This window comes from Marmota flaviventris, chromosome 2, assembly GCF_047511675.1.
Source record: "Marmota flaviventris isolate mMarFla1 chromosome 2, mMarFla1.hap1, whole genome shotgun sequence".
NCBI classification, from domain to species: domain Eukaryota; kingdom Metazoa; phylum Chordata; class Mammalia; order Rodentia; family Sciuridae; genus Marmota; species Marmota flaviventris.
In genome coordinates, this window is record NC_092499.1 from 104,251,143 (window position 1) to 104,276,365 (window position 25,223).

A 25,223-nucleotide genomic window follows, 5' to 3' on the forward strand; every position below is an offset into this window, starting at 1 on the left:
ACATTTATTCTTTGAAATTTTTCCATTTGGCAGGTTTCACACTTCTCCCTTATTCTAATCATAAGACTACATTTCTCATCTGTAAAATGGGGATAAAACCTGTACCCACCAAAGAGGGTTGTTAGAACATTTAAATGATGTGACAGATGAAAAGTTATGATCAAGAATGATCCAAAGACCTATCAAACTATTTGCAGGAATTATTTAATCCTGGGCCCATTTTGCATGCAGCTGTCATATTTGTGTCTTCCCAGCCCCCAGTTCCCTGGAGAGGGGCCGTTGGGGCCAGGTTGCTGTTGCCTGCTCTCTGTTCCTCTTGAGAGCCTTCAGAAGGGAGGTCTGGAGAGAAAATGCCAAAAGCACAGCAAAGGAACAGCTTTCAGCCCAGACAGGGAGTTGCTTGGAGAAGACCCTGAGGAGCTCGCTGAGATGTGAGGTTTTGGTGGAAGACGATGAGAACCAAACACTTGAGGAACTGCCTTGGAGACCAAGGTCAGAGGACTAATGCACAGAGGCGCTCAGCAATTATTGGTTGATTGAATAGTTCAACCAGCCACTAAAAATAGCTGGGAACCAGTCTGAGTCTTGTGTTCCAGATTTATTTTGTTGTTCACGTGTGTGTGTGTGTGTTGTGCCAACTCCCTGTGTGACCCTGAGCAAGTTAGTTAATTTCTTTGGGCTTCGGTTTCCATCTATATAAGTTGTAAAGAGGTTGGGGAAGGACGGCGACTGAGTCCAGGCCTTAGATGGGAGCCGCTGACTCCAGCTTCTCCTTCTGTCCTGCCACTTTCCAGGACACAGCTGATTTTTGTGACTCCTTAACTTGATATCAAAGCACACCGCATGCCCGGTGCTTATCCAAGGACAGGCACTGTTAGAAACTTTGCCTTGTGTACAATAAGGCTGTTGCAATATTTGTTCTGCTTGTCTTTGCTCTGTGCTTCCTACACATGTGCCCTTTGTTTCTCTTCAACATCTGTCCCTGACTATTCTCATCTTATGTTTGTCCTCAGCCGTTGAAAGGGCTGTATTTGTTTGAATTAAAAATAAGACCACCAAGTGGGCTTCCCGGGTGGGGGCTGGGAGGCAGCCTTGGCCATCCTGAGGTTAGATCACAGCCTCCCCCTCCCCCCAAGTGTATTTTTAAAGTAGGAAGGGACACCCCAGGATCGCTGAGCCTGGGAGAGGAAGACAGCTGTCTCCCTGTAACTCATGTCCTGAGCGTGTGGATTCCCGATTGGAAATGGGGTCAGTGGGTTGGGAGGAAGCACCCAGTCTGGGGAGGGAAGTCACCAGGCAGGAAAGGGCTTTGCAGAGGTGGGGGTGGGGGTAAGAGAGGGTGATGAGTTATTTTTAACATTTGATTTGTTTTTTTCAACTGGACTTTTCTTCTGGGCACTCTCTTTCCAGACCCAGGCCGCCCCTGTTGGCTGCTGTGGGTGTCCAGGGTAGATTCCCACAGCCAAGCCCTCCAGCTCTTCCCTCCCCCACCAGTGTTCCACCTGTTTCTACCACACCCGGCCCAGCAGACCTTCCACTTCCAGCGCCAGGGCACCACCTGCTGCCAGAAATTGCTGTGACATCGGGGTAGGGTTCAAAGTGGGGGCTGTTCAGGTCCATGATGCTGAGGCAACAAACCTGGTGGCAAAGGATCAGTCAGAAGAAACTGAGTCATCCATAGGTCTGTACTCTGCCGGGGGTGGGAGAAAATGGACCCACAGCTCTGCCGGTTTGCCTCCTGGGGACCGAGCACTGCTCGCCCGGGCCACCTCCCACCCCTGGCACTTGACCCCATCTTTCCACTGGGGCCCAGGCTTTGGGACAGCCTTGCCCTTGTGAAGGGGAGTGAGAGAGCCCGAGCTGAACAGTTAAGAGAGGCAGCTTGGAGCCTCCTCCCCTGGGAGCCCTACTTGCCCTCCCTCCAGTTCCTTCTTGCTGGGGCCACCAACCTACCACCAGTGACTAGGTCCTGGTCTTGTCCCCCATGCCTTATTCCCTGTCCTCTTCTGCTAAGAACTAAGTCTGGGTGCCCATCTTCCAGGGGCTGGAGCCCCATTTCCTCAGTTTGCTGGCTCCCAGGCTGCCTCCTCTCTCCAGCCTGTGTGGCCTCTGGGCTCCACGCCTCATGGCATGACCATGGTTAATGCACCCACAAACCCAGAAGGCTCAGTGCCCGCCCACAGCCCATACAGCCCTTGGGAACCTTTCCATGTCATTACAATCAGAAGGAAGAAAAACTTGGTTGCAAAAAAATGTTTTAATATACAATATTAGCATATTCACTTTTAAACTAACACAGCTCTAAATATTTTGATGGAGAAAGGGATCCATGAAAGCTAAAGTGACCAGGGTCCAGGAAAGTCCTAATGTGGCCCTGGGTGGGGCCATACGCCTGGGAAGCCGTCTGATGGACATCACGCTCCCTCGGCCGGCCTGGCTAACAGGCTGGTGAAGGACAGTGATGGGATTCTCCTTAGAGAGCCTCATGTGAAGAGAGCCCCTGGACATGACAGTGATGGGATTCTCCTTAGAGAGCCTCATGTGAATTCTTCACTTTTTATTTCCCCTGTTAATAAAAATGTATGATGTTTACATTGTCAGAGAACAAACAGAACTTTGCTTGTGTTCCATGTCTTACGAAATGGGTCTGGTGTGCTCTTGGCTGTTCCTTCATGTTCCTGGCAGTTACAGATTTGACCCCCAGTGGAATGCAGGGACAGTATATCAGGATGTCTGGGGTGAAGCGAGTGGCTCACCCCTCCGTGGCTGTCCTATATCTGGCAGGTTGATTTGTCTCTCTGCAATCCCTGCTTTGCCTTTCCTGCTGGTCTTCCTTCCATGCCCAGACCTGCCCCTGGGCTCTGTTTGTCTCCACCCCCTTCATATGTCTTCTTTCTTCAGGCCACCCCTTCCCATGTGGCCTCAGTCATAACAAAGTGCCTCAGACGGGGCGACTGAACAATAGAAACCTATAATCTCACACCTGTGGAGGCTAAGAGACCAAGATCAGGGGTCCATAGAGTGTGGCTTCTTCTGAGGCTTGGAGATGGCCATGCTTCCCAGTGTCTTCACATGGTCTTCTCTCTGTGTGTGTTTGGGTCCTAATCTCCTCTTCTTATAGGAACACCACTCATGTTGGATCAGGGCCTACTCTAATCACCACCCTTTAACTTAATTACCTCCTGAAAGCAACCCTACAAGTTGAAGCTCAGTGGTAATGTGTTCATCTAACATGTGTAAGGCCCTGGGTTCCATCACCAGAACTAGGCAAAAAAAAAAAAAAAACAAAAAAAACAAACCCTGTCTCCAAATAATCACATTCTGAGGAAGTAGGCGCTAGGACTTCTAGAAATGAATCCAAAGGAGACACAATTTGGCCCACACACGAAGAGCTGGGAGGTTGCTGGCTAGGCTGATGCTAAGGGGTGAAGTGCCACTGAGCCTGAGCGCAGCATGGAGACCAGGAGAGAGGAGATGGCCTAGGGGCAGCTCAGCCTGGGAGGACCAGCAGCCAGCCCCTGAGAGGGTTGTCTCTTGATGCTTATGAAATAGCTACCGGCACTGGGAAGGATCTAGTGCTCTTGATGTAAATGCACTTTTTTTTTTTTTACTTGAAGTGTGTAATAGAAACCCTCCCCTGGGCCCACTGAGCCCCCATGCCTCTGTCCAGACTCTCCTGCCTTTTTCTTTTCTTTTTAACATATGAAAAGACTTTTTTTTTCTTATTATTTTACTATATAACATATTAGTGATTATATCAGATTGCATTTTCTCAAATGGTAAATGAGATACCTGATAACGTGTTTCTTTGATTCTCCCAAGAAACTCAATATCATCTATCTTTTGGAGAATTCAGATTCTTACCATATCTGTGATACTGTCCATGAGGATATCAACGATGCTTAGTAGTAAAGAACATTTTGCTAAGTTTTTCTATCATGGTTCCTTGCTCAAGGCGTTCACCTTTTTCTTCTAATCTGGTTTTTAGCACCTGATCATGTGTTTCTTCATTATTGTGCACAGGATCTGGTTGAGGGATTGGTTGTGTGTGTTCATGTGGGATATCCACAGAAGGGTGGTAGCATACTGTCGTCCTGCCATCAGATGTCAAAGCAAGCTCTACTTTGCAATTATAGTCATCTGGAAGACAAAAAAAAAATGTAAATTTATAACAAACAACAGATAAACCCTCTTTTTGAACTGGAAATAAATGCTTCAGGAAAATTCTCTTTGATATCACCCATTTTAATGCTGTTGCTGCCCTAGTGTTATATGATGATCAGATGATATGATGAAAGACATTCTGAAGAGCAACCACCCTTAAAATCTGCTTCTAGGCACGCCAATTTTTATTCCAGGAGACCTGAGTTGCCTCAATTTCGGTCCTGTGTTACACCGCCCTGCACCCTCCTGGCTGCAGAGTGCTCTTTTTCTGCCTATTTCAACCAGAATATGATCTTTGTTCCAATAGTTACTCAGTGGCCACAGCTCTAAATTCAAGAGGCGTTTCTGAAGAACCTTCTGGAGGATTCTTCTTGATGCACAAGCCCAGTGTGTGCTTATCCAGTGCTTGCTGAACATTCTTGGAAGGAGCTAATCTCCCATGGGTCTCCCCTGACAGCACCCGGCTTGTTCGCCCCCCACTTCTTGCCCTGCCCATCTGGCCGATCCCTGCCCGAAGAAGTCACGTTCATTCAAAAAGCTTAAGAGGACAAGTGGGGAAAGTTAATCTTTCCAAAAAGGGATTAGTGCCTGTATTCCAAAGCCAAATGCAAATTAAAAAAGTATTTTTGAAGATAAAATGCAGCTTGGCTTCGTCTGGCCTTCAGCTGCTCTCCCTCACTACTGTTCTAGGTTTCTGTGCTGAGCTAGTCAAGTAAGAAAAGCTGAAGGATCACTTCTTAATCTTACACACTTGGGCAGCCATCCCTCCAGCTTTCCCCAAACACCCTGGGACCATGAGTCCATGCCTGCATCTGTCCTGAGTTGGAAGATAGCTGGGGAGACAAGGAGCTATCACTACTGTGTCATTGCTTGAAGGCAGGCCTCCCTGCCTGGGTCTCCACATGTGGATCTACTGGGAAGGACACAAAATCCCAGCCTGATGGCCAGTTAGTCCTGGGCTACTTGCACAGAATAACCATGTTCCCCAAACTATCCTGAATGCAGAGTTTAAACTGAGCAAGACATGCTCCTGGTTACCTTGCCTTTGCTAACAAGATAAATCAGACTTCTCTCTTGTCCTGTCTTCTTCCGGGAAGTTCCTGGAACAAAGGGGAAGACTTTCTGGAAAGCGTGAGGCCTGCCCTCCCTCAGCTTGCTGACATTTCCCCGTACTCCCCGGAAACCAGACCCACTGCACTCAGTCACATTCACAGCCCCAAGGTTCTAGTAACAGAAATGTGCCCATTTCACCCACTCCTCCCACTCGACTCTGCAAAACCCAGAGCCTCAGAGGCTCCCTATAACTATGTTGAAGGCTCTTCTGGGGACCTCCGGGAGCTGTCTTGCTGGGTCCACTGACAGTCCTCCCGTCAGTGTTGAGAAAGAAGCATGTGAGAGTGCTGCCCGCCCACCCATGGCCTCCATGGACCCATGCTTCGCTCCCCAAGGATGCATCTCATCTCCCCAGGCCAGGTCTTGCCCTCTCCCTGGGACCCTGGATTCTCTTCATGTTTTGTGCCCTAAGAAGACCCTTGTGAAAATAGCCACCAGGCTGTTCTTCACGAGGCAGATAAAACTCCTGGGTCAGGTTGGGCTCCACACGGTTCTTTCCACTCCTCAGTCTCTCACCTCTACTCCCCGGCACCTCCACCCTAAACACATTTTTTAATGTTTCCTCCTTCCTCACATAAATTAGCAAACATTCTTAAGTCTGGAAGCTGCTGGCACATACAAATTCATCAGACATAGGTTCCAGGTTTAGGCTCAGCCGACACACCTGAAACACACACACACACACACACACACACACACACACACACACAATGTGCATGTACCCACCTATTTCTTTCTGGAGACCCTTCCCCACCTCTGCTCTAGCTGTTCACTGCTATCACGGGGGCACCTATCATCAACCTGGGTTCTTCATGGTCTCTGGAGCAAAAAAGTAGGACATAGATCTTCCATGGAGAGCTCCCCCAATTTTCCCCATTATATTTGCATGCATATCCTTGCAATTTCAATGAGTTATGAAATTTTAGAGGGCTATCAGAAGTTACCACCCAGTTCTGACCCAGTGTCCTCCACCAAGGCCTCCTTGTGACCCCAAAAGGGGACTCTGGGAATGTAACTCAGCCTTCCTTCTGATTGCCAAAGAGTAAAACAGACAGTGATGACACTTCCTAGTAAGCTCTTTGATAATTGAGCTCTGTGATAGGCCTGGTCTTGATAGACACCCAGGGACATGACAAGGGACTCACTCGTCCTCATGTAATTGAACCAGAGCCTGCCCAGTTCAGGACATGGATATGCTTGTCACCAGGAAGGAGGGGCCCTGGAAGATTGGCTCATTATCCACCTAAATCTTTCTGTGCCTCGGTTTCTCTGCTTATAAAACAGGGCTTATGTTTTTATATTTGGGGATTAAATGAGTATGTATCCTAAAAGTATTATATATTGCTTAAAACCATGCCTGGTGCATAGTCAATGTCATATAAATGTTAGTCAAGAGAGTAATTAGAAGTAGGAAAATTTAACATCAGGAATTATTGGGCTGAGAGTGGTAAAAGCACATGCTTAGCATGTGTAAAGCCCTCAGATTGATCCCCAGGAGCAAAAGAAAGAAAAAGAAATTATTAACTCTAATTTAGGATTGAAGTAACATGAAAGAATTTAGGAATAGCAAGCTGAGCACAATGGTGCACACTTGTAACCCCGGGCAACTCAGGAGGCTGAGGCAGCAGGATGACCAATTCCATTTAGTGAGACCCTGTCTCAAAATAAAAAAAATGAAAGGGCTGTGGATGTAGCTCAGAGGTGGAGGCCTCTAGGTTCATACACACACACACACACACACACACACAAGAATATAGGAACAGTAGATAGAAGGAGCAGTCACTAAACCAATGGCTAAGACACTGCACACAAGGAAGACAAGGAAGAGACCCCAACACCAAGCCTGAGACCTGGACCTTATCACAGAGGGCATGGCTGGGGTTTGCTGTGACATAGGAGTCACTGTGGTGCCATGCCTGTGGAACTTGCTGGAAATGTGCCCTGGAGAGGGCTGGGGAAAGCTGTCTAGGGGGATGTGTCTGGCCCCAGCAGGGCTGTTTGCTGATGTTTTGGGTGCTCTTGGCTGCCACACACTGCAGGAACTCTGCACTGGGCAAGTCACCCAGGCTGCAGAGGCAGAAGCTAGACCTGGTGAATCCACCAGTGCTGGCTGCAGGACCCTGCGAGTGGGCACCTCCTCCTCTCACAGTGTCTCTAGCACCCTCTGCTCACAGTGCCTTCATGCCAGCTTCCAGAGCAAAATACTTGAAGTGCCCAGATTGGATTTTACAGAGTAGGCAAAACGGAAGAATGAAGCCGAGAGGCACTAAGTCAACCACTGGCAGGTTTTTGCTGTTATTTTTACAATTGTGCAGTGTTTGTTTCCATCAGCACTCTAGGAAGTTAGGGACAGAAACAGAGGGAAAAATGTGGAAGAACTCCAAGCTTCACCATGCTAAGGACCGGGGTTGGAGGCACACAAACAATGTACTGTGCTTGTCACAGGCTTTTGGAGAGCAGAGCACCCTAGAGAGGCACAGGAGGGGCTCTGAAGATGGAGGGGGTGTTAGAACAGGGCAAGAAGCATTTGGTCCCAGCCAAGCCCTGGGATTTGGATGTTCCTGGAGGTCTCGCTTATGAGGTAAGGCCCTGAAAAAAGACAATAAGTTGCAGGATTTTGTTGAGGTAAACTTGGAATTGTGGTGTATTTGCAGGGGAGGTCTGTTTCCTTGTTTTGCCAGAGGAAACTGGATTGGAGGTAAAAGTATAACGGGGAGACTATTGACCAACCAGAACAGAGGCCCAGTAGGACAAGAAGATGTGGGTGGTGACTTACTACTTATTGGTGGTGGGAAGGGAGAACAAAAATATTTGATTATGTTGCCCATGGTCCCCCAAAGGCCCATGAGAATCAGGCCTTCCTTGAAATTGACTAAATTCTCAACAAACTGCCTTGAACAGTGGAACCTGAAGCAGACCTCAGAATTCTGTGTCCTTGCTACAAAATTCTGGGCATAGAACAGGACAGCACCTGGAATAGCTTAGAAATGCAGATCCTTAGGCCCTGCCCTGACCTGGAGAGTCAGAACCCATGTCTTCCAGTCCCTACATGACTTTATCCATTAAAGTTCTAGTGGCACTGCTCAGTTCCTGCTCCATAATTTTAGGATACCAGAGTAAAATGAAAGCGTGGGGTCCCTTGTTAAAAGGTTAAAATTTTCAGCCTGGTGCATGAAATCCCAGCTACTCAGGAGTCTGAGGCAGGAGGATCACAAGGTCCAAGCCATCTTCAGCAACTTAGCAAAACCTGTCTCAAAAAAAATTAAAAAAAAAAATAAAAATTTTAAAAAGGGAATGTGGCTCAGGGGTAGAGCACTTGCTTAGCATGCACAAGATCCTGGGTCCAATCTCCAGTTGTGAGGCAGGGGAGGGGAGAAGAGGGGTTATCGTGTTAAAATATGCATAACATGAAATTTGCCATTTTAACCCTTTTATTTGTGCCGAGCAGTTGTATTACGTCCATTCTCATTATTGTGCAGCCGTCACCACTCTCCATCTCCAGAACTTTTCCATCATCCTAAGCTAAAAGTCTGTTACCATTAAACGCTAGCCCCTCCCCCTCCCCCGCCTCTGCCAACCCACTCGCCCTCAATCTATTCCAGGTGCTTTACATAAATAGAATCACACACGGTATTTGTCCTTTGGTGTCTGGCTTATTTCACTCAGTAAATGTCCTCAAGGTTCTCCCGTGTGACCGTGGAGTTTAAGCCAAGCACAGGCTTCTTCCTGGGGCCCCCGTGACAGTACAGATCACAATGCACCTGTGAAGCCCATGCTGACAATACTCTATAGTAGAAGAGGCTATTTTTCTAAAAGTCATCAAGAAAGCTGCCTGATACTTCCTCAAATCAGAGTTTCTGATTTTTTTTTCCTAAAAGCATGTTTCTAAGTCAAGGATAAAAAAAAACCTAAGAATGTAGAGTGCTTGCCTGGTATGCACAAGGCCCTAGGTTCAATCCCCAGCACCACAGAAACAAACAAACACCTGAATATGTTTCTCTAACTTGAACTGTACCACAGGGGAAGGACATTTTTTTTTATTGTTGGTTGTTCAAAACATTACATAGTTCTTGATATATCATCTTTCACACTTTGCTTCAAGTGGGTTATGAACTCCCATTTTTAGCCCATATACAGATTGCAGAATCACATCAATTACACATCCATTGATTTACATATTGCCATACTAGTGACTGTCGTGTTCTGCTACCTTTCCTATCCTCTACTATCCCCCCTCCCCTCCCCTCCCCTCCCCTCCCCTCTTCTCTCTCTACCCCCTCTACTGACCTTCATTTCTCCCCCTTGTATTATTTTTCCCTTTCCCCTCATTTCCTCTTGTATGTTCTTTTGTATAACCCTGAGGGTCTCCTTCCATTTCCATGCAATTTCCCTTTTCTCTCCCTTTCCCTCCCACCTCTCATCTCTGTTTAATGTTAATCTTCTTCTCATGCTCTTCGTCCCTACTCTGTTCTTAGTTACTCTCCTTATATCAAAGAAGACATTTGGCATTTGTTTTTTAGGGATTGGCTAGCTTCACTTAGCATAATCTGCTCTAGTGCCATCCATTGGGGAAGGACATTTTTTAAAAAGTATTTATTTTTTAGTTATAGTTGGACACAATATCTTTATTTAATTAATTTATTTATATGTGATGCTGAGGATTGAACCCAGGGCCTCACACGTGCTAGGCAAGCGCTCTACTGCTGAGCCACAACCCCAGCCCCAAGGAAGGACGTTTTCAAGGGGTGAAAATGTCAGCTCAGACCAAAGGCTTTCAGTATGAACTGTGAGGAGAAGAAGGAAAAGGCCATCTCCAAATCACAAGTCCAGGAAATCATGCAGTCTTCCAAAAGCCGCAGAATCACAAGAAGTCCCCACTCCACAAGGCAGGTCCAACCCCCGGGAAGGATGGTGTCAGCAGGACAAAGTCCTTGTTCAGTCTCCACCATCCCCGGTTTATCATGTGCAGTGTCCCGTGTGCTGACACAGGCAATATCCAATTGTGACCTTCCAGGTACATGGCCAAGAGTGTGAGCCCAGTGTGGGGATCACAAAAGCCACCAGACCCCAACTCTAAAGCACCATTTATGTTGCTTCTAAATCATGGAAGCATTACTATTTTGAATTATTGGTGTAGCATTTTATCAACTGCTTTCTCACATAAGTGGGGGAAGCCTTGCCAAAGTAGCAAAATGAAATCTGCAGTACATCTTTTCAGCTAAACAGTTTTATTTCTTCAAGTACACAGAGAAGTTTCAGTAATATAACTTTCAGGCAGGAAAAGCCTTCAGGAATCTTTTTTTTTTCTCTCTCTCTCAGTGCTGGGGATCAAACCCAGAGCCCCACACATGCTAGTCAAGTGCTTCGCCACTGAGCTATATCCACAGTCCCCTGAGAATCTTTAATGAAGACACAAACATGGTTTTTCACTTGCTCATCAGTCACTGTATGAGAATGGAAGATTTTTACAGTTTGGGGAAAGCTGGTTCGTTCTCTTCTGCAAGGACATCTGGTTTACATCATCATGTGCTCAGCCAACCCTGCCCTCATAATCTCCACCAAAGTAAGTGTCAACCCGGATTCTGCAAAATGTCACATATGTCAATTTGCTGCAGTTAAGAAAATTCTTGATGAATATCCTCCTTTATCCCAGGATCTTAAAATGTTTTTTAAAGACACCTATTTGGACCTATGGAACTAGGAGGTTCTGGTGTTGCTGAGCGCCCCCACCCCCTTCCTCTTCCTACTCCTTCTCCTCTTCCTCTTCTTCCTCCTTTTTGGGGATTGAACCCAAGAATGCTTTAACCCCGAGCCACATCCCCAACCCTCACTAAGTTACTTAAAGCGTCGATAAGTTGCTGAAGCTGGTCTCAGATTTAGGATCCTTCTGCTTCAGCCCCCTAAGTTGCTGGGATTACAGGTGTGCATTACTGCACCCAGCCTGGTGTCTTCTTCTTGAAGTTAAAATGGCAGAAATGTTGAGGTTGTGACTTCATTCCATGCCTTAGTTCTAAGGGCCCAGGCTCTGTGACTTCCACCTATACCTCCAATTACTAGGATTATTAATCAAAGAAGACAGTGGCAGGGAAGGCTGCTTCGGAAACCTCCACTGGCCTGTGTAATTATAGTACAAGCAGCTGGCCTCTCTTCCACACCCACTGTCTAGTGGTCACAGCCAGCACGTGACTCTGGACCTGGCACACTATGACTCTCACCAAATATGTCTGCCACATCTGAGTCACAGGCGAGGGGGAAACAGACTTGTTTTCCTCCTGAATCTCCAAGGCTGTGTTTGCAACTTGGCCCTGGCCACAGAAGCCAGAACCTTACAGCTTTTTTGGCAATTAAATGGCTTTCACACTTCTATTTTTAAAAGGCTTGGAAAATCGTAACCTGGGGGACCAGAGTGGTTGTGAACCTCTTTCCAAATCTCCCCCCAGGCAGAGGCCCTGTCCTTGCAGCAATCCCAGAACAACTATGAAACCGAAATGCCATGACAGGGCCCCTCTGAAAACCTGCTCCTCAGATGATAAAAACAGCATCACTGGAGGCACTGGGTCCCTTGCAGTCTGTCCTGCCCAAGGACAAGGAGTCCTCGGGTCCCCAAGCAGTCAGAATGATGGCCTCACTGTTTTGCATGTGAATGAAAAGGGGATTCTATCCGGAGCATGGGGAGCTGACTCAGAGATGGAGGTTAGCATGAAAGAGGTTCCTTAGGGAGAATTCTTGGCATCCACGTCAGGGAAGAGGGGTGGGAGGGACCGGCATGGCCACAGGGAGGAGTCTGGCTACAGTGCAGCCTCAACAAGAGTTCAGGGGTCCTTCTCAGGGCACTGAAGCTGGGATGACACCCCCCCCCCCCAGTGCTGCAGAGGGGCAAAGGGGTTGGGCCCTTTTATGGCCCTGAAAGTCAGGAGTGGGGTGTGGCTGGCAGGGGATCCTGGCTGGAACAGTGCCCCAGCAGGTAGGAGTAAGTCCTGCCCTCCTGGGGACCCCACCTGCACACCACAGGCAGCAGTTCACCCATTGCATCTTTTCATCTTTCTTCCTTCATCTGCAAACGTTTTTAAAAATTCAGGTGAAATCCACATCACATCATAGCATAAATCCCCACTTTAATTTGTACAATCCAGTGGTGTTTAGGACACTCATTATGTTGTGCAACTTCCATCTATATCAAGTTTCAAAATATTTTTATCACCCCAAAGGGAAATGCTTCACCCATGAAGCAGTCACTCTCTGTTCCACCTGCCACTCATCCCCTGGCTCTGAAGAATCTCTATGGCTTCACCTATTCTGAACACTTCATGAAATGGAATCATGTGCTGTGTGACCTTTTACATCAGGCTTATTTCACCTGGCATAAGGTTTTCCGGGTTCTCCCTCGGTGCAGCTTGCATTAGCGATTCATTCCTTCTTGTGGCTGAATAATATTCCAAGGTAGGGAGGTACCACATTTAGTTTATCCATTTATTCATTGATGGACATCGGGGTTGTAGCATTTAATCTTTAATAAAGGAACCCAGTGTCCTAAAATTGTCTGTGTTCCACCTGTGCTCCTCCCTCCTGCAACCCCTGGCAACTACTGATCTTTTTATTGTCTCCGTGGTTGTGTCTTTTCTAGGATGTCACATAGTCGGTCATACAATAATAATACATGGCTTTTTAGATTAGTTTTTTTCACTTAGAAATATGCATTTTAGTTTCTTCCCTGTCTTTTCATGACTTGGCAGCTCATTTTGTGTGTGTGGTGGGGGAGGTGGGTACCAGGGATTGAACTCAGGGGCACTTGACCACTGAGCCCCATCCCCAGCCCTATTTTGTATTTTATTTAGAGATAGGGCCTCACTGAGTTGCTTAGCACCTTGCTTTTGCTGAGGCTGGCTTTGAACTCATGATCCTCCTGCCTCAGCCTCCTGAGCTGCTGGTATTACAGGCAAGTGCCACTGCGCCCGGCTCATTTCTCTTAAGTACCGAATGTTTTTTCATAGTCTGAATGTCTCAGAGTTTATTTATCCACTCATCTACTGAAGGACCTCTTGGTAGTTCCCCGGTTTTGGAGTAAAGCTGCTATGAACATTAACATATTGGTTTGTGTGGACACAGGTTTTCACCTCCCTTGAGTAACTACAAAGGAACATGACACTGGGGCACAAAGTAAGAGTGTTAAGCTTTTAAGAAGCTGCCAGGCTGTCTTCCAAAGTAGCTGCACCCTTTGAGTTCCTGCCACCATGGACAAGCGCTCCTCTCGATCCACATCCTCATCAGCATCTGGCATTGTCAGGGTTCTGGATTTTAGGCCTTCTGATAGGTGTGCAGTTGTATTGCTTCAGTTTGCATTTCCTGCTGACATGTGGTGTTCTGCATCTTTTTATATGTGTATTTGCCATCTGTATCTCCTCTTTGGTGTAGTATCTGTTAATGTCTCTGGCCCATTTTTTAGATTGAGCTTGTCTTCTCAATGAGTTTTATGGGTTCTTGGTATATTTTGAAACTACTCTGGATGACACTATGATGGTAGATATATGTCATTATAAATTTGTTCAAATCTATAGAATATACAACACCAAGAGTGAACCCTAATGTCAACAGGGTGATAATGAGCTCTGGGTAATAATAATGTGCCAACGTAAAGTCATCACTTGCCACAAATGTACCACTCTGATCCAAGCATGGTGGTGCACACTTGTAATCCCAGGAGCTTGGGAGGCTGAGGCAGGAGGATCACAAGTTCAAAGCCTGCCTCAGCAACTTAGAGAGGCCCTGTCTCTAAATAATATTAAAAAAAAAAAAAAGGCGGCGGGGTGGGGGGGGGTGCACTGGGGATGTGGCTCTGTGGTTCAGTGCCCCTGGGTTCAATCCCCAGTACCAAAAACCAAAATTAAAGCAAAACAAAATACAAACAAAACCCCGAAATGTACCACTCTGTGGGGGATGTTGATAAGAGGGAGGCTGCACATGTGTGAGAGTAAGGGATATGGAAAATTACTGCATCTTCTACTCAATTTTACTGTGAACCTAAAATTGCTGCAAAATATAGTCTATTAAAAACAATTTAAAAAAAAAAAGACTAGGCACAGTGGCACATGCCTATAATCTCAGCCTAGGGAGGCTGAGGCAAGAGGATCCCAAGTTGGAGACCAGCCTGGGCAATTTAGCAGACCCTGTCTCCAATAAAAAAAAGAAAAGAAAGAAAAGGCTGGGGTGTAGCTCAGTGGTAGAGCACCTCTCGTTCAATCCCCAGTACCAAACAAAACATAAAAGCAAACAACAAACTAAAAAGGAACTTAGGATCAACATGGCAGTTCCTCAGCTCATTTGAAAGCAGGATAGCCTGCGTAGACAGGGATGGCGAATTCCTATTTGAGAAAGCCTTGGGTTCAACTGAAAGTTCCATGCCTGCCGGACTGTCTATGACTCAAATGTGGCTCTTGAAGCTTGTCCCCCACTTCCTGCTAGGGTGTCCTCAGCCCAGCCTTGACTTGGAGTGCCGCCTGCTATCACTCCCCCGCCCTGCTCCGGGGAACCATCTGCTGGACTCAGCCTAGAGTAGGACTCTTGCCCGTCCAGCCCTTGGCTCCGTTCCCTCTTCATCTTCCTGGGTCACTGATTGTGGAGTTGCTTCCCTCCTTAGAGCCTTAGAGCCAGCCTCCTTGGCTTCAAATCAAAATGGCCATTCTGGCAAACGTAGGACCCATTGGTGGAACCCACATCCCCCTGGACTCAGTCCATCAGTGAACCTCTGTAGGGACCTCCTGACGCCCACTCCAGCCCCACCTCTAGGGCAAGGAAGATGCAGGCCGTTTGCGACTTCCTCGTGCTTAGGTTGGAGTAAGTGCTGGCTGAGCAGCCCTATGCTGGACCCTTGGGCTTGTTCCCACTCATTTCTGCTCTCCTCTTCCCTGCTCCCGGGTTATTGGACCCTTGTACTCAGGTACTCCCAGGTGGCCCAGCAGCCTCACAGAGGTGTTCAAACAACATTGGCTGACTGTAAAATCTTCCTGGAAATTTCAACTCCATATTTAAGATCTTCTCTCAAAAACCCTTTACGAGAGGGACGTGTCCTTTGTGTGTTTTGTTTGTTCGTTTTTGTTTTGGGCTGGATTGAACCCAGAGCTCTTGTGCATGCTAGACAGGAGGAACTCTACCACTGAGCTACACCCTGGTCCTGGAGGCTGTCCGTTTGTTATTCTGGTTTTATGTAGGTGGCTTGTGATCCTCACAGCAATCCATGAGGTAGGCCCTGTTATTCCCATTTTGCAGTTGAAGAAGTTCAGGACCGAGCCTACCCATGTGGGAAGTGGCAGGGTCAGGGTTTGCGCCCTGGTGCCTCTAGGGCTGGCTCTGCCCATCTCTGAGCTCCTAAGTTCCAGTCACCTCTACAGTGCTGTGACCTACTCTGTGCCGGGCAGGGGTTCATCATTGAGGTAAGGCACATGGGGTGGGGAGTGAGGATCAGGCCTTCCAATGACTTGAGCCTAGCTGGGGAGGCAGGCCAGAAACTGAGGCAGTCGACTCAGGGCAGGCACACCTGATGTGCGGGTCCACGTGCATTGAGGTGTGATCATCTGCCATTCCACAAAGGAAACCACCTCTTAGCTGGAGGGAAGAGCCCCTTTGTTTGTGGACTTATGGATGACACATGTAACCAACTAAGTATTCATTTCAGAAGCCAGGGTCAACTTCTCCCAATGGACATTCATTAGTAAGACAAATACCTTATCATTTGCTAAGGACTGAATGCTTGTGTCCCTTGCAAAATCCATGAGTAGGTCATGAGGGTGGAGCAGTCATGATTGGGACTCTCACGTTTAAAAAGAGGCCCCAGAGAGACCCCTTATCCCTTCTGCCATGTGACATGACAGTGAAAAGATAGTTGTCTGTGGACCCGAAATCAGGACCTCATCATACACCAGATCACCAGCACTTTGACTTTGGACCTCCCCGCCTTCAGAACCCTGAGAATAAACCACCCAGTCTGTGGTACTTTTATGACAGCAGCCTGAATTGACCCTGTTAAACCTGACTCCGGTAAATAAAGCCTGTCCCAGCAAGGGAGGGAGGTGGGGTCCAACAGCCCTTCTTCTTGGCAGCCACTGGACATCCCTCCAGGCAGCAATTCTCAGCAACAGTTGCTTGAACTTGAGGCAGGAATTTGTCTTGTCTTTTCCCCAGCAACCAACATAGGCCACAGCACAGTGTGGAGCTAAGGATGTGTACAAATTACAAGAAAATGAACAAAGTGCAAGGAACTTTGAAGAAGAATGGGGATGACCAAGAGAAGTGACCTTGGATTGAGACAGAGGTATACATGAAGTCCTCGGCACAACATTTTCCCTTGAAACATGGATGGCAGTGGGGGTCTCTCACAGTTCTTTTTCTTGAGTACGGGCAGGAAGAGAACTGTGCATGCCGCCAGGAAAAACCTGGAAGACCAAGCATGTGTGGTTAGCGCTTAGAGCACAGAGGGAAAGAAGCAAGCACACCTGATGTGCCGGTCCAGGTGCATTGAGGTGTGATCATCCGCCATTCCACAGAGGAAACCACCTAGAACGTCTGGGATCTGCAGCCTAGAGCTCTGGGTGGTCCGGGGCAGGAAACAGGTAAGGGGAGTTGGTGGTTTCTTATCCCTCCCCCGGGGAGAGTGTGCTTCCCTCCCATCTTTCCCAGAGTCCTCAGGTGGGTAAGCCCAGCCTCCAGGTGGAACACCTGTGGTGGATGAGGGGCTGTCCTCAGTGGAAGAGGGAAACAGCCAGCCCTGGCTAAGACGGCAGGCAGTGCCCCCTCTGCCCTAAGACAGGGAAGCCTGGAGGAGGTGGGAGGGCTGGGGAGACCATGCCCCACGCAGTCTGTGATCTTGTCATTTCCTTCCATTGGGTTCCTAGTGTGAAGCTCTAAAGCAAAGGGGGTGTGGCTGGTTCTGGGGTGTGGGAGAGGCCATCTTGAAGTCCTGAGCAGTGGTGAATAGGGTAGGTCTGACCCCAGGGGATGCTGAGGAAGATGGTGTGCACCTGGCAGGCAGCTTAGGGCTGAGCCAAACAGGAGAGGGTGAGAGAGAGGAGCACCCAGGGCGGGAGGCAGGGGAGAGCCCCAGAGGTGGGAAAGCACCTATCTTCTTCAACAGGCCAGTTCAGCTCCCGCACGTCCCTGCCCCCAGCTTCTCTGTGCCTTGAAGGCTCAGGGTGGAACTGTGGGTGGGGAGAGATGTTGGCAGCCGGGTCAAGAAGTAAAGGCCATCTTGGCCACTTGTCTGCTATGGAGCCCCCAGAAGTCCCTGCAGCTGTAAGCAGGATGGTCTGAGTTTATTCTAGTGGAAACCCCCGTGGATGGGGGAGGGAGGAGCAGCAATGGGGCGAATGGGGAAGAGGGGTACTGCTCTGCAGAGAGCTGGAGCTCCCAGGCAGTCCCCACTCATCCCACTGCTGGGGAGGGCACCCCCATCTGGTTGTGCTCACCTGGAAAGAGCGCCCCAGCCAGGTTTCTACCCGTGAAATGAGTGCTACAGGCCGACACTGACCCAAGGTGGACTTTCTGATTCTTTCCCTGGTCTGTCAGGAGGGAAGGGACGCTTTTTGTCAAGAGGAGAAAAGGGAAGGTGAAATGGGAGGAATGGAAAGGGAGAGAGGTCTTCCCAGAGCAGCTTGGGCCCCATGAAAGGCCTAGCTACTTCCTGAGGAGAGCAGCTGGTGGGGTGCTCCCACTGCTGACCGCACAATGGCTGCCCTCTGCAGGGCTCCTGCTGAAGGAGTCAGGTCATCCTCTCAGGCTCTGTGCGCCTTCCAGCTCCCACCTCAGCTGAAACCTGAAGGTCTGGCTAGTGTCTTGGTAGCTCAGACTGGGTACATGGGAGCTTGGACCCCTTGCTGTACCTCTTTCTTTACGTTCCAACAACATAACATGGTTGCCATGGGGATTCCTTCATTTGTAGAGTAATAGTTTTCAGAAAAAAAATAAATGACTCACAAATTCTTTAAGGAGGAACAGAGTCAGTCCCTGGGGATGATATGATGTAATAGGTTTAAAGAGGAAGGATGACTGGCTTCAGTCTGCGTACTCTTTCTCTTTGATCTCGTGCATGGATGGAGGCCACCAGTAACTCCCCCAGAGCCTTGACGCACATGGAGTTGTAGTTGGTGACTGACACCAACATTTGGCTCTTTGCAACATCTGAGGGCAGGTGTTAAAAATAGTGTTAGAAATAACTGTCTAGAATCACCTGGGGAGTTACATTCTGAGTTCCCACAGTGGTCTTCGTGGCCATTTGGGGGCCTAAGCTGGTGAGTGGAATTATTAGCCCCAGGATGCCACAGGACTTTTGCACATTCTTCTGCATTCTGTAGGATTTTCCCTACCTTGATGCTTTTGGAAGCTTGAGATTAGCAGCACCGCCTGGAAATTGAAGGACACAGAGGGGAAGGACTGACTGAAAGCTTCATTGCATGAAAGTGGCAGAATCAGGTTCAGAAGCCAGGCCTTCTGAGCAGCTAGGGCTATCAGAACTGGAGCCAGAAGAAATACTTTATGAGCAAGCACATTTTTCTAATAACAGCACAGAACAGGAGGTTGGCTAGTGAGAGCAACAAGGGGAAAGAATAATGAGGAATGAAAACCAGATTGACAACTAATCGAGTTGATCCTTCCTTTCTTTTGGAAAGAGCACTGCAGCGAGAATCAGCTGGGTCCCTACTTTCCCTCCCTGCCAGGTGGAGGGCCTGGGCGTGAATCAGCTTGGGTTCTTGTCACTGATGACGCGTCTATAGCACAAGCACTGGAAATGCCAGTGAGGGCCTCTCCATGGTAAAATTAGTATTCAAGGATTCCCTGTGGCCCACAGCATGAAGCCCAGACTCCTGGGCTTAGAGATGAAGGTCCTTGTGACCTGGTCACAGTTCATCTTGCCAGTGCTTCTTCCACTCACCACTTCCTGTGGATTGATTGCCTGCTGTTCCCTTCCCCGACCTCCACACCCTGGTTCACACTGTTTCTTGCAAAGCACGCCTCCTCCCACCCCAGTGTCCTAGTTAGAAAAAGTCCGAAGATGCCACTTTCTCCCAGTGTCTTCCTGGAATCCTGGGTTTGGGTGCAGGTCCTCCAACACTGGCCTCACTTGTTGCCGACAATCAGCCACAGTGCCACAGCAGTCCTGAAGGATTAGCATGCGCTGTGACAGTGACAAATTTGGATCTAGATCTGCCCTCATGGAGGAGTTGAGGAGGACTCATGCGCATGTGATTACAGGGAAGTGTGAAGAAAGAATACAGTTCTCTGAGAGTTTTCCAGGCTCCAGGAAAAAGAACACGGAGGAGACGGGGGGGAGGGGTGGGGGTGGGGGGGGGGGGGCAGTGGAAGGGAGCTCTTCCCAGGAGAGTGGTGGTTGGAGTCTGGGCCAGAGAAGCCATCTGGGAAGACTTTGAGGGGGTTTGAGGAGAGGAGTGAGAGGTCACGTTTGTGCTCCAGAACCCTCATCCTGGCTGCTGTGTGGAGAATGGCCTGGGATGGCATTCCTTGGTCCCTGCTGCCTGGGAATTACTAAAGAGTTGGAAGAGGAGACATACTGCTGGCCTCACCTCCAGACACCCCCATGCAGGTGGTGGGAAGGGAGGCAGAAGTGAAGGGGGCCACGCAGTCAGAGACCCTGCCATGCTCCAGCCAGGAGATGAGAGCAACTTGGCCAGGAATTGAAGGATGGATGTTTAAGTGATGAAATTGCCAGGGTTTGGCCCCAAATTCCCATAAAACGAAGGGGAAGGAAGTGTCAAGATTGAGCCCGTGTATGGCTTATGCAAACAAACTGAAGAGGACACTCACTGAGACCCAGAGCATGGGGAGAGATGAGGAGCTTCAGGGCTTTCTTGAGGACCTCTAAAGTTCCTTTGAGTTCTCGTGGTAGGTGGGAAGCAGGTGTGGCAAGGTCACCTCTGCCAGGTGCCTTCCATTCAAGCAACTCCAAGGAAGTACAAAGATGGCCCAGAGGAAGGGAGCACTCAGGCCAGGGGGAGTCCAGCTGGCACCTGGGGAGCCCCCAACTCAGTCTAATTTCTTACTCTTTTTTCTAATTTTGGGGATTAAACCCAGGAGCACTGTACCACTGAGCGACATCCCCAGACCTTTTTATTTTGAGACAGGGTCATGCTAAGTTGCTGAGGCTGACTGGACTGCACTCTCCTGCCTCAGTCCTGCGAAGCACTGGGATTATGGGCATGTGCCACTGCTCAGGCACCAGTTTCTGAGGCATGATGAGAGCACCAGCCGAAAGTGTCCCCAGGCTGGCACCGGGTCCATAGGTCTCTTGGCTGCCTGGGTTTGCAAGGTCTTTTGGATGGGAAAATGAAAACTGGGCAGAGCAGTAATGGGCTCCGGGAGGTAGGATTTGGCAGCTTTCCCTTCATGAACAGATGAACCCAGCTCTGAGCTTTTTTGTGCAAGGTCCCTCGGCAGGGATTTCTGAACAATCAGAAAACTTTCCCACATCCATTCTACAGTCTCTTGTGCAGGAGAGAAGACCCCACTTCTCCTTGGGGAATCAGGTCCTTGGCTAGTATTTTTGAGTGACACATTTTTGTGACCTTGGATGTGTCACTTATCTCACCAGATCCAGGGAGGGACAGGAGGAATGACATGCAGCTCAGCACTCTCTCCAGAGGCTCACCGGGCCTCTCTGGGGATGAGACAGAGCTGAGTGGGGAACAGGCCCCACCCCAGCCCAGGCAAAGTGTCCTGGAGGAGGAGGAGAGGGAGGAAGGTGGGAGGAGAAGGGGGCTGGAGAAGGGGTGGGAGAGGGGAAAGACTGTGGGAAAGAGAGTTCGTGTGGCTGGAGGAGGGCCATGGCAGGAAGAGGGTCCCCCTGCCCCTCCTACCCTCATGTCCCTGTGTCCTCATTTATGGGCAGGAGGGATTTCAATGTGTTTGTGCCTCAATTACGTAAAAGCTCTGAGGCTGACCTTCAGGAGTATGTGTATTTTAAATTTTACTTTGATAAGAGCACTACACTGATGCATGCATTGTGCTTGTTGATATAAGAGCTTTCTTTAAAACATTTTTCTTACATTCCTTCAGTCCCTTTACCCAAGGTAACAGCAATTGAAATAGTCACCCACAGGGAGTCATTCCCCACCCTACCTCTTTTTTCTTTTTTTGGCAGTGCTGGAGATTAAACTGATTAAGCTGAGCTGCATCCCAACTCTGTTTATTTTTATTTTTAAATTTTGAGACAGGATCTTGCTCAATGACTGTAGCTGACCATAAACTTGCGATCCTGCTGCCTTAGTCTCCTGAATCTCTGGGATTACAGGCGAGTGCCACCACGTCCCACAGTATCATTCCTTTTGGTTGCTGTTTTAACAAATTGAATCATATGACATACAATTCTCTGCCACTTGTTTTGCTCATTGACAATAGATCCATTATGGAAATTCCTCCCATGAGTTGATACAGATCTTATTCTTGTTAATTGTTGTGTAATACTCCATAGTGTGAACCTAACAAAGCACTCCTACACAGCCAAGAGATTTTTTTCCCCCAATGGTAGAGTAGAAATAGAATGTTAAAAAAAAAAAAAAAAGTTCTGAACTTGAATGAATTGTTTTTACCTCGCCGGGAGCTAAACTACCTATACAGTTCAAAAGCCTAGATTGGCAATCCTGTGTGTGAATGTTTTTAAAGAAAAAGAAATGGGCCTCCTGCCTCGGGAGTTTGCTCTTGTGCCAGGGAGATGAGAGGATGGTGGCCCTGAGACAACAGTCCCAGGAAGCAGGATGGAGTGCTGAGCTAAGTGCTGAGACCCGGGCCTGCAGGAGAGCCATTTGGGTTCAGCCCCCAGAAGAGCACAACTCCTGTGGAGTCAAACCAGATGGAAAGTGTGGGGTCAGAAGCTACCCTCTGTGCCTCGTGGTCAAATTGTAAAGCTAAGTAGGAAAAACTGGGGTGTTCAAAGGCCTGGCTGGGCAGCCATCTCCTTCCCACTAACATCCTCCAGGAATTTCAATAGTCTCAGGTTATTTTTGGCCTTTTGTTTCCCCTTTACTGGAAGTTGAGCCACTCCTCTCTTGATTTTCTAACTGCAGAAGGGATGAAAGTCTGAGATTTCAATCAAAAGCTTAAGAAAATAATAATCCCCGGTTGCCCTAATTCTTTCCTGAAAATACCTCACACTGATAGAAATTGTCTTTAAGCCCCTTTGCTCTTATTTCATGCTTTAAATTTCTTTCTTAATTAAAAAGACTTGTTTGCCTGATGTGAGTTCCAAAGTGCTTATTTATTTTAACTTATCTTCTTGGGTTCCCCGCCCCCCTTATCTTCACTAGTGACTTGATAACTCTATAACTCTCTATTCTCCTGTCTTAAAATGCCTGGTTGCTCTGTCACTGAAGTAACATGATAATGAACTTTGTAATCAGCCCATTTCGATTCCCAGGGAATGGCAGTGGTGTCAATAACAGACAGAAATCACAGAGCCCCTAAAGTCTGCTGCCTTAAATTGGCTGCTTGTCCCTATCAGAGATTTTAAAATGTTTTTCCTCTCAGATTAACTTCAATTTCTCTCAACCCTACCAATGTTTGATGACAACGTTCACTGAAAATTAACGACAAATCATCAATGTCTGCATTCCAAAGTACCTGGTGGAATTCATTGTGCTGATGGACAGAATTTTTTCCTATCACTCAGGACGATTGAGTGCAGTGCCCAATTTGGCAAAGCCTCAGGGACTCACCACCCTTGGATTCTTGAGTTCAGAAAGACTGTGATAGAATTAAGTCTGACTCAACAAATGAGGTCACTGGGAAGAGGCGCGCTAGCATTAAATTTACTGTTAATGCCAGGGTCAATTGACTGAACAGTCATCTGCTTGTGGTTCCAGAAGACCTCTGGGTAAATTCCAGAAATGGCCTGGGTGGAAGATAGCTAGCATATGAAGTCAGCAAATGCTGGTCACTGTGACTTTTGGTGCCCAGTTCTCAGTATACTAGACAGTATTTTCAGTGTCTCTGGGCACCACTTTGATGTGTAAAGCCTTTGAATCCTGCAGAAGGTGACTTCTTATGTTAAGTCTAGAAATGGCAAGAAATGGTGCTGGGCGACTCGTGTTCTAGATCTACCTCAGGTGTTGACTGGGCTCAGCTCTCCATGTCTCCATGTCAACTCATCTAAGAGTTATTTCAAAAGTAGATATCATACTTCTCCTGAAGTATGGAAAAGTGGGGAATTCTTCCAATCAGCCAGTGGTCAGGCATAACTATACCTTTCACCCAATCCCTGAGCCTCGGTTTCCTTATCTTTCAGAAACACTGATTACCTCCCCCTCACCTCCCAGGACTATTAACATGAATAGGTTGAGAATACAGATATGGAATTTCCATATGGCTAAGTTAAAAGTTCTAGACAAACAGAAAGCACTAGTAGAAATCACTCCTAGAATCTGATGAAGCTTTCCAATCATTTCCAGTCCATTTTAAGAACTCACTGAATACACCTGAAGTTGAGCCTGTGTTAGTTCAAATGTCATCACCAGATGGTCAGTGGTCTCTTTCTGCCCAGACCCTTGGGAGTTGGTCTGCACCTTCTTGCTGGTCCTGCCATTGCTTCAAACTATCTGCCTCCAACCCTGTAAAAGTGGAGGCCACACATATACCTCCTGGCTCCTCCTGAAACTACCCTCCTCAGTTTCTTTCTTTTTTTTTTTTTTTTTTGAATTTTAATATTTATTTTTTAGTTTTCGGCGGACACAACATCTTTGTTTGTATGTGGTGCTGAGGATCGAACCCGGGCCGCACGCATTCCAGGCGAGAGCGCTACGGCTTGAGCCACATCCCCAGCCCCCTCAGTTTCTTTCTTTAAAAAAAATACCTTTATTTGAGGGGCTTGGATTGTGGCTTAGCAGTAGAGCACTCGCCTAGCACGGGCAGGACCCAGGTTCGATCCTCAGCACCACATGAAAATAAAATGTATTATTTGTGTCCATCTACACCAAAAAAGAAATATTTAAAAAAATGCCTTTATTTGATTTGTTTATTTTTATGTGGTGCTGAGGATGGAACCCAGTGCCTCACGTGTGCTAGGCCAGGGCTCCACCACTGAGCCACAGCCCAGCCCCTCTCCTCAGCTTCTCAGCTGTGTTTTCCAGGATCTGTTCACAGAATTCTTGTCTGAACAACCACCTTCCTTAAATCCAGTCTCCTGAATTCCAGAGGCAGTTTAGCACTAGAGCAACCTGTGGGATTTGGAAGACAGACAACTTGTTTATTATCCATGGGCCTTGCTAGGCCTTGATTTTCTCATCTGTAAAACAGAGAAAATAAACCTACATTCCTGGCTATCAGTGAGGGTGAAATAAAAGGACACAGGTGCAAGGTCCAGGCACATTGTAGGAGCTGAATAGAGGTCCCAGTCCTCTTGCCTTGTCTCCCTGTTCCTCCTCATTCGGCTGCCCCCCTCTACACACCGTCTCTTCTCCTGAATAGATGCTCTGCTCTCTTCCCTGAGGAGGTCCACAGAGCTAACTGGACCTCACATTGTGCATCTGCCTGGAGGAGGCCTCACAAGCAGCACCCCTCCACCTCCCCTCCACCATTGGCCTTCTCTGCACTGTTCCAGATTCCCTCATCTTCAGAATTGTGTGGGGAAAACATCTGGATGTGTCACTTAGTTTTTCATGTCACAGCTACCACCACCATTGCACATGGAGAAACAGGCCCTTTGTGCGGCTGACAAGCCAAGCAGGGGTTTTGTGTAGTCTACTGCCAACCCAGTGCAGAGGAACTGCTGGGATGGTCCCAAGGGAAAGAAGAAAGACGGGAAGGAGGGTTCCCATCCAGCAGGTTGTGCTAAAGGCTGCAGTAAATCCCCCACTTCCTGCTGTTTTCACAGGAGATGACAGGACAAGAGCTGGAGATGAAATTAAGCAAAGTTTTCCTGAGGCACTGAGCTATTTCTTTTGAATCTAGGCCTC

General features: G+C 48.0%; 1 pseudogene; it reads right to left on the bottom strand.

Annotated features, from left to right (window-relative positions):
* Positions 1-3,832: 3,832 nt before the first annotated feature.
* On the bottom strand, positions 3,833-4,660 carry LOC139704626 (large ribosomal subunit protein mL42 pseudogene; annotated as a pseudogene).
* Positions 4,661-25,223: the final 20,563 nt, after the last annotated feature.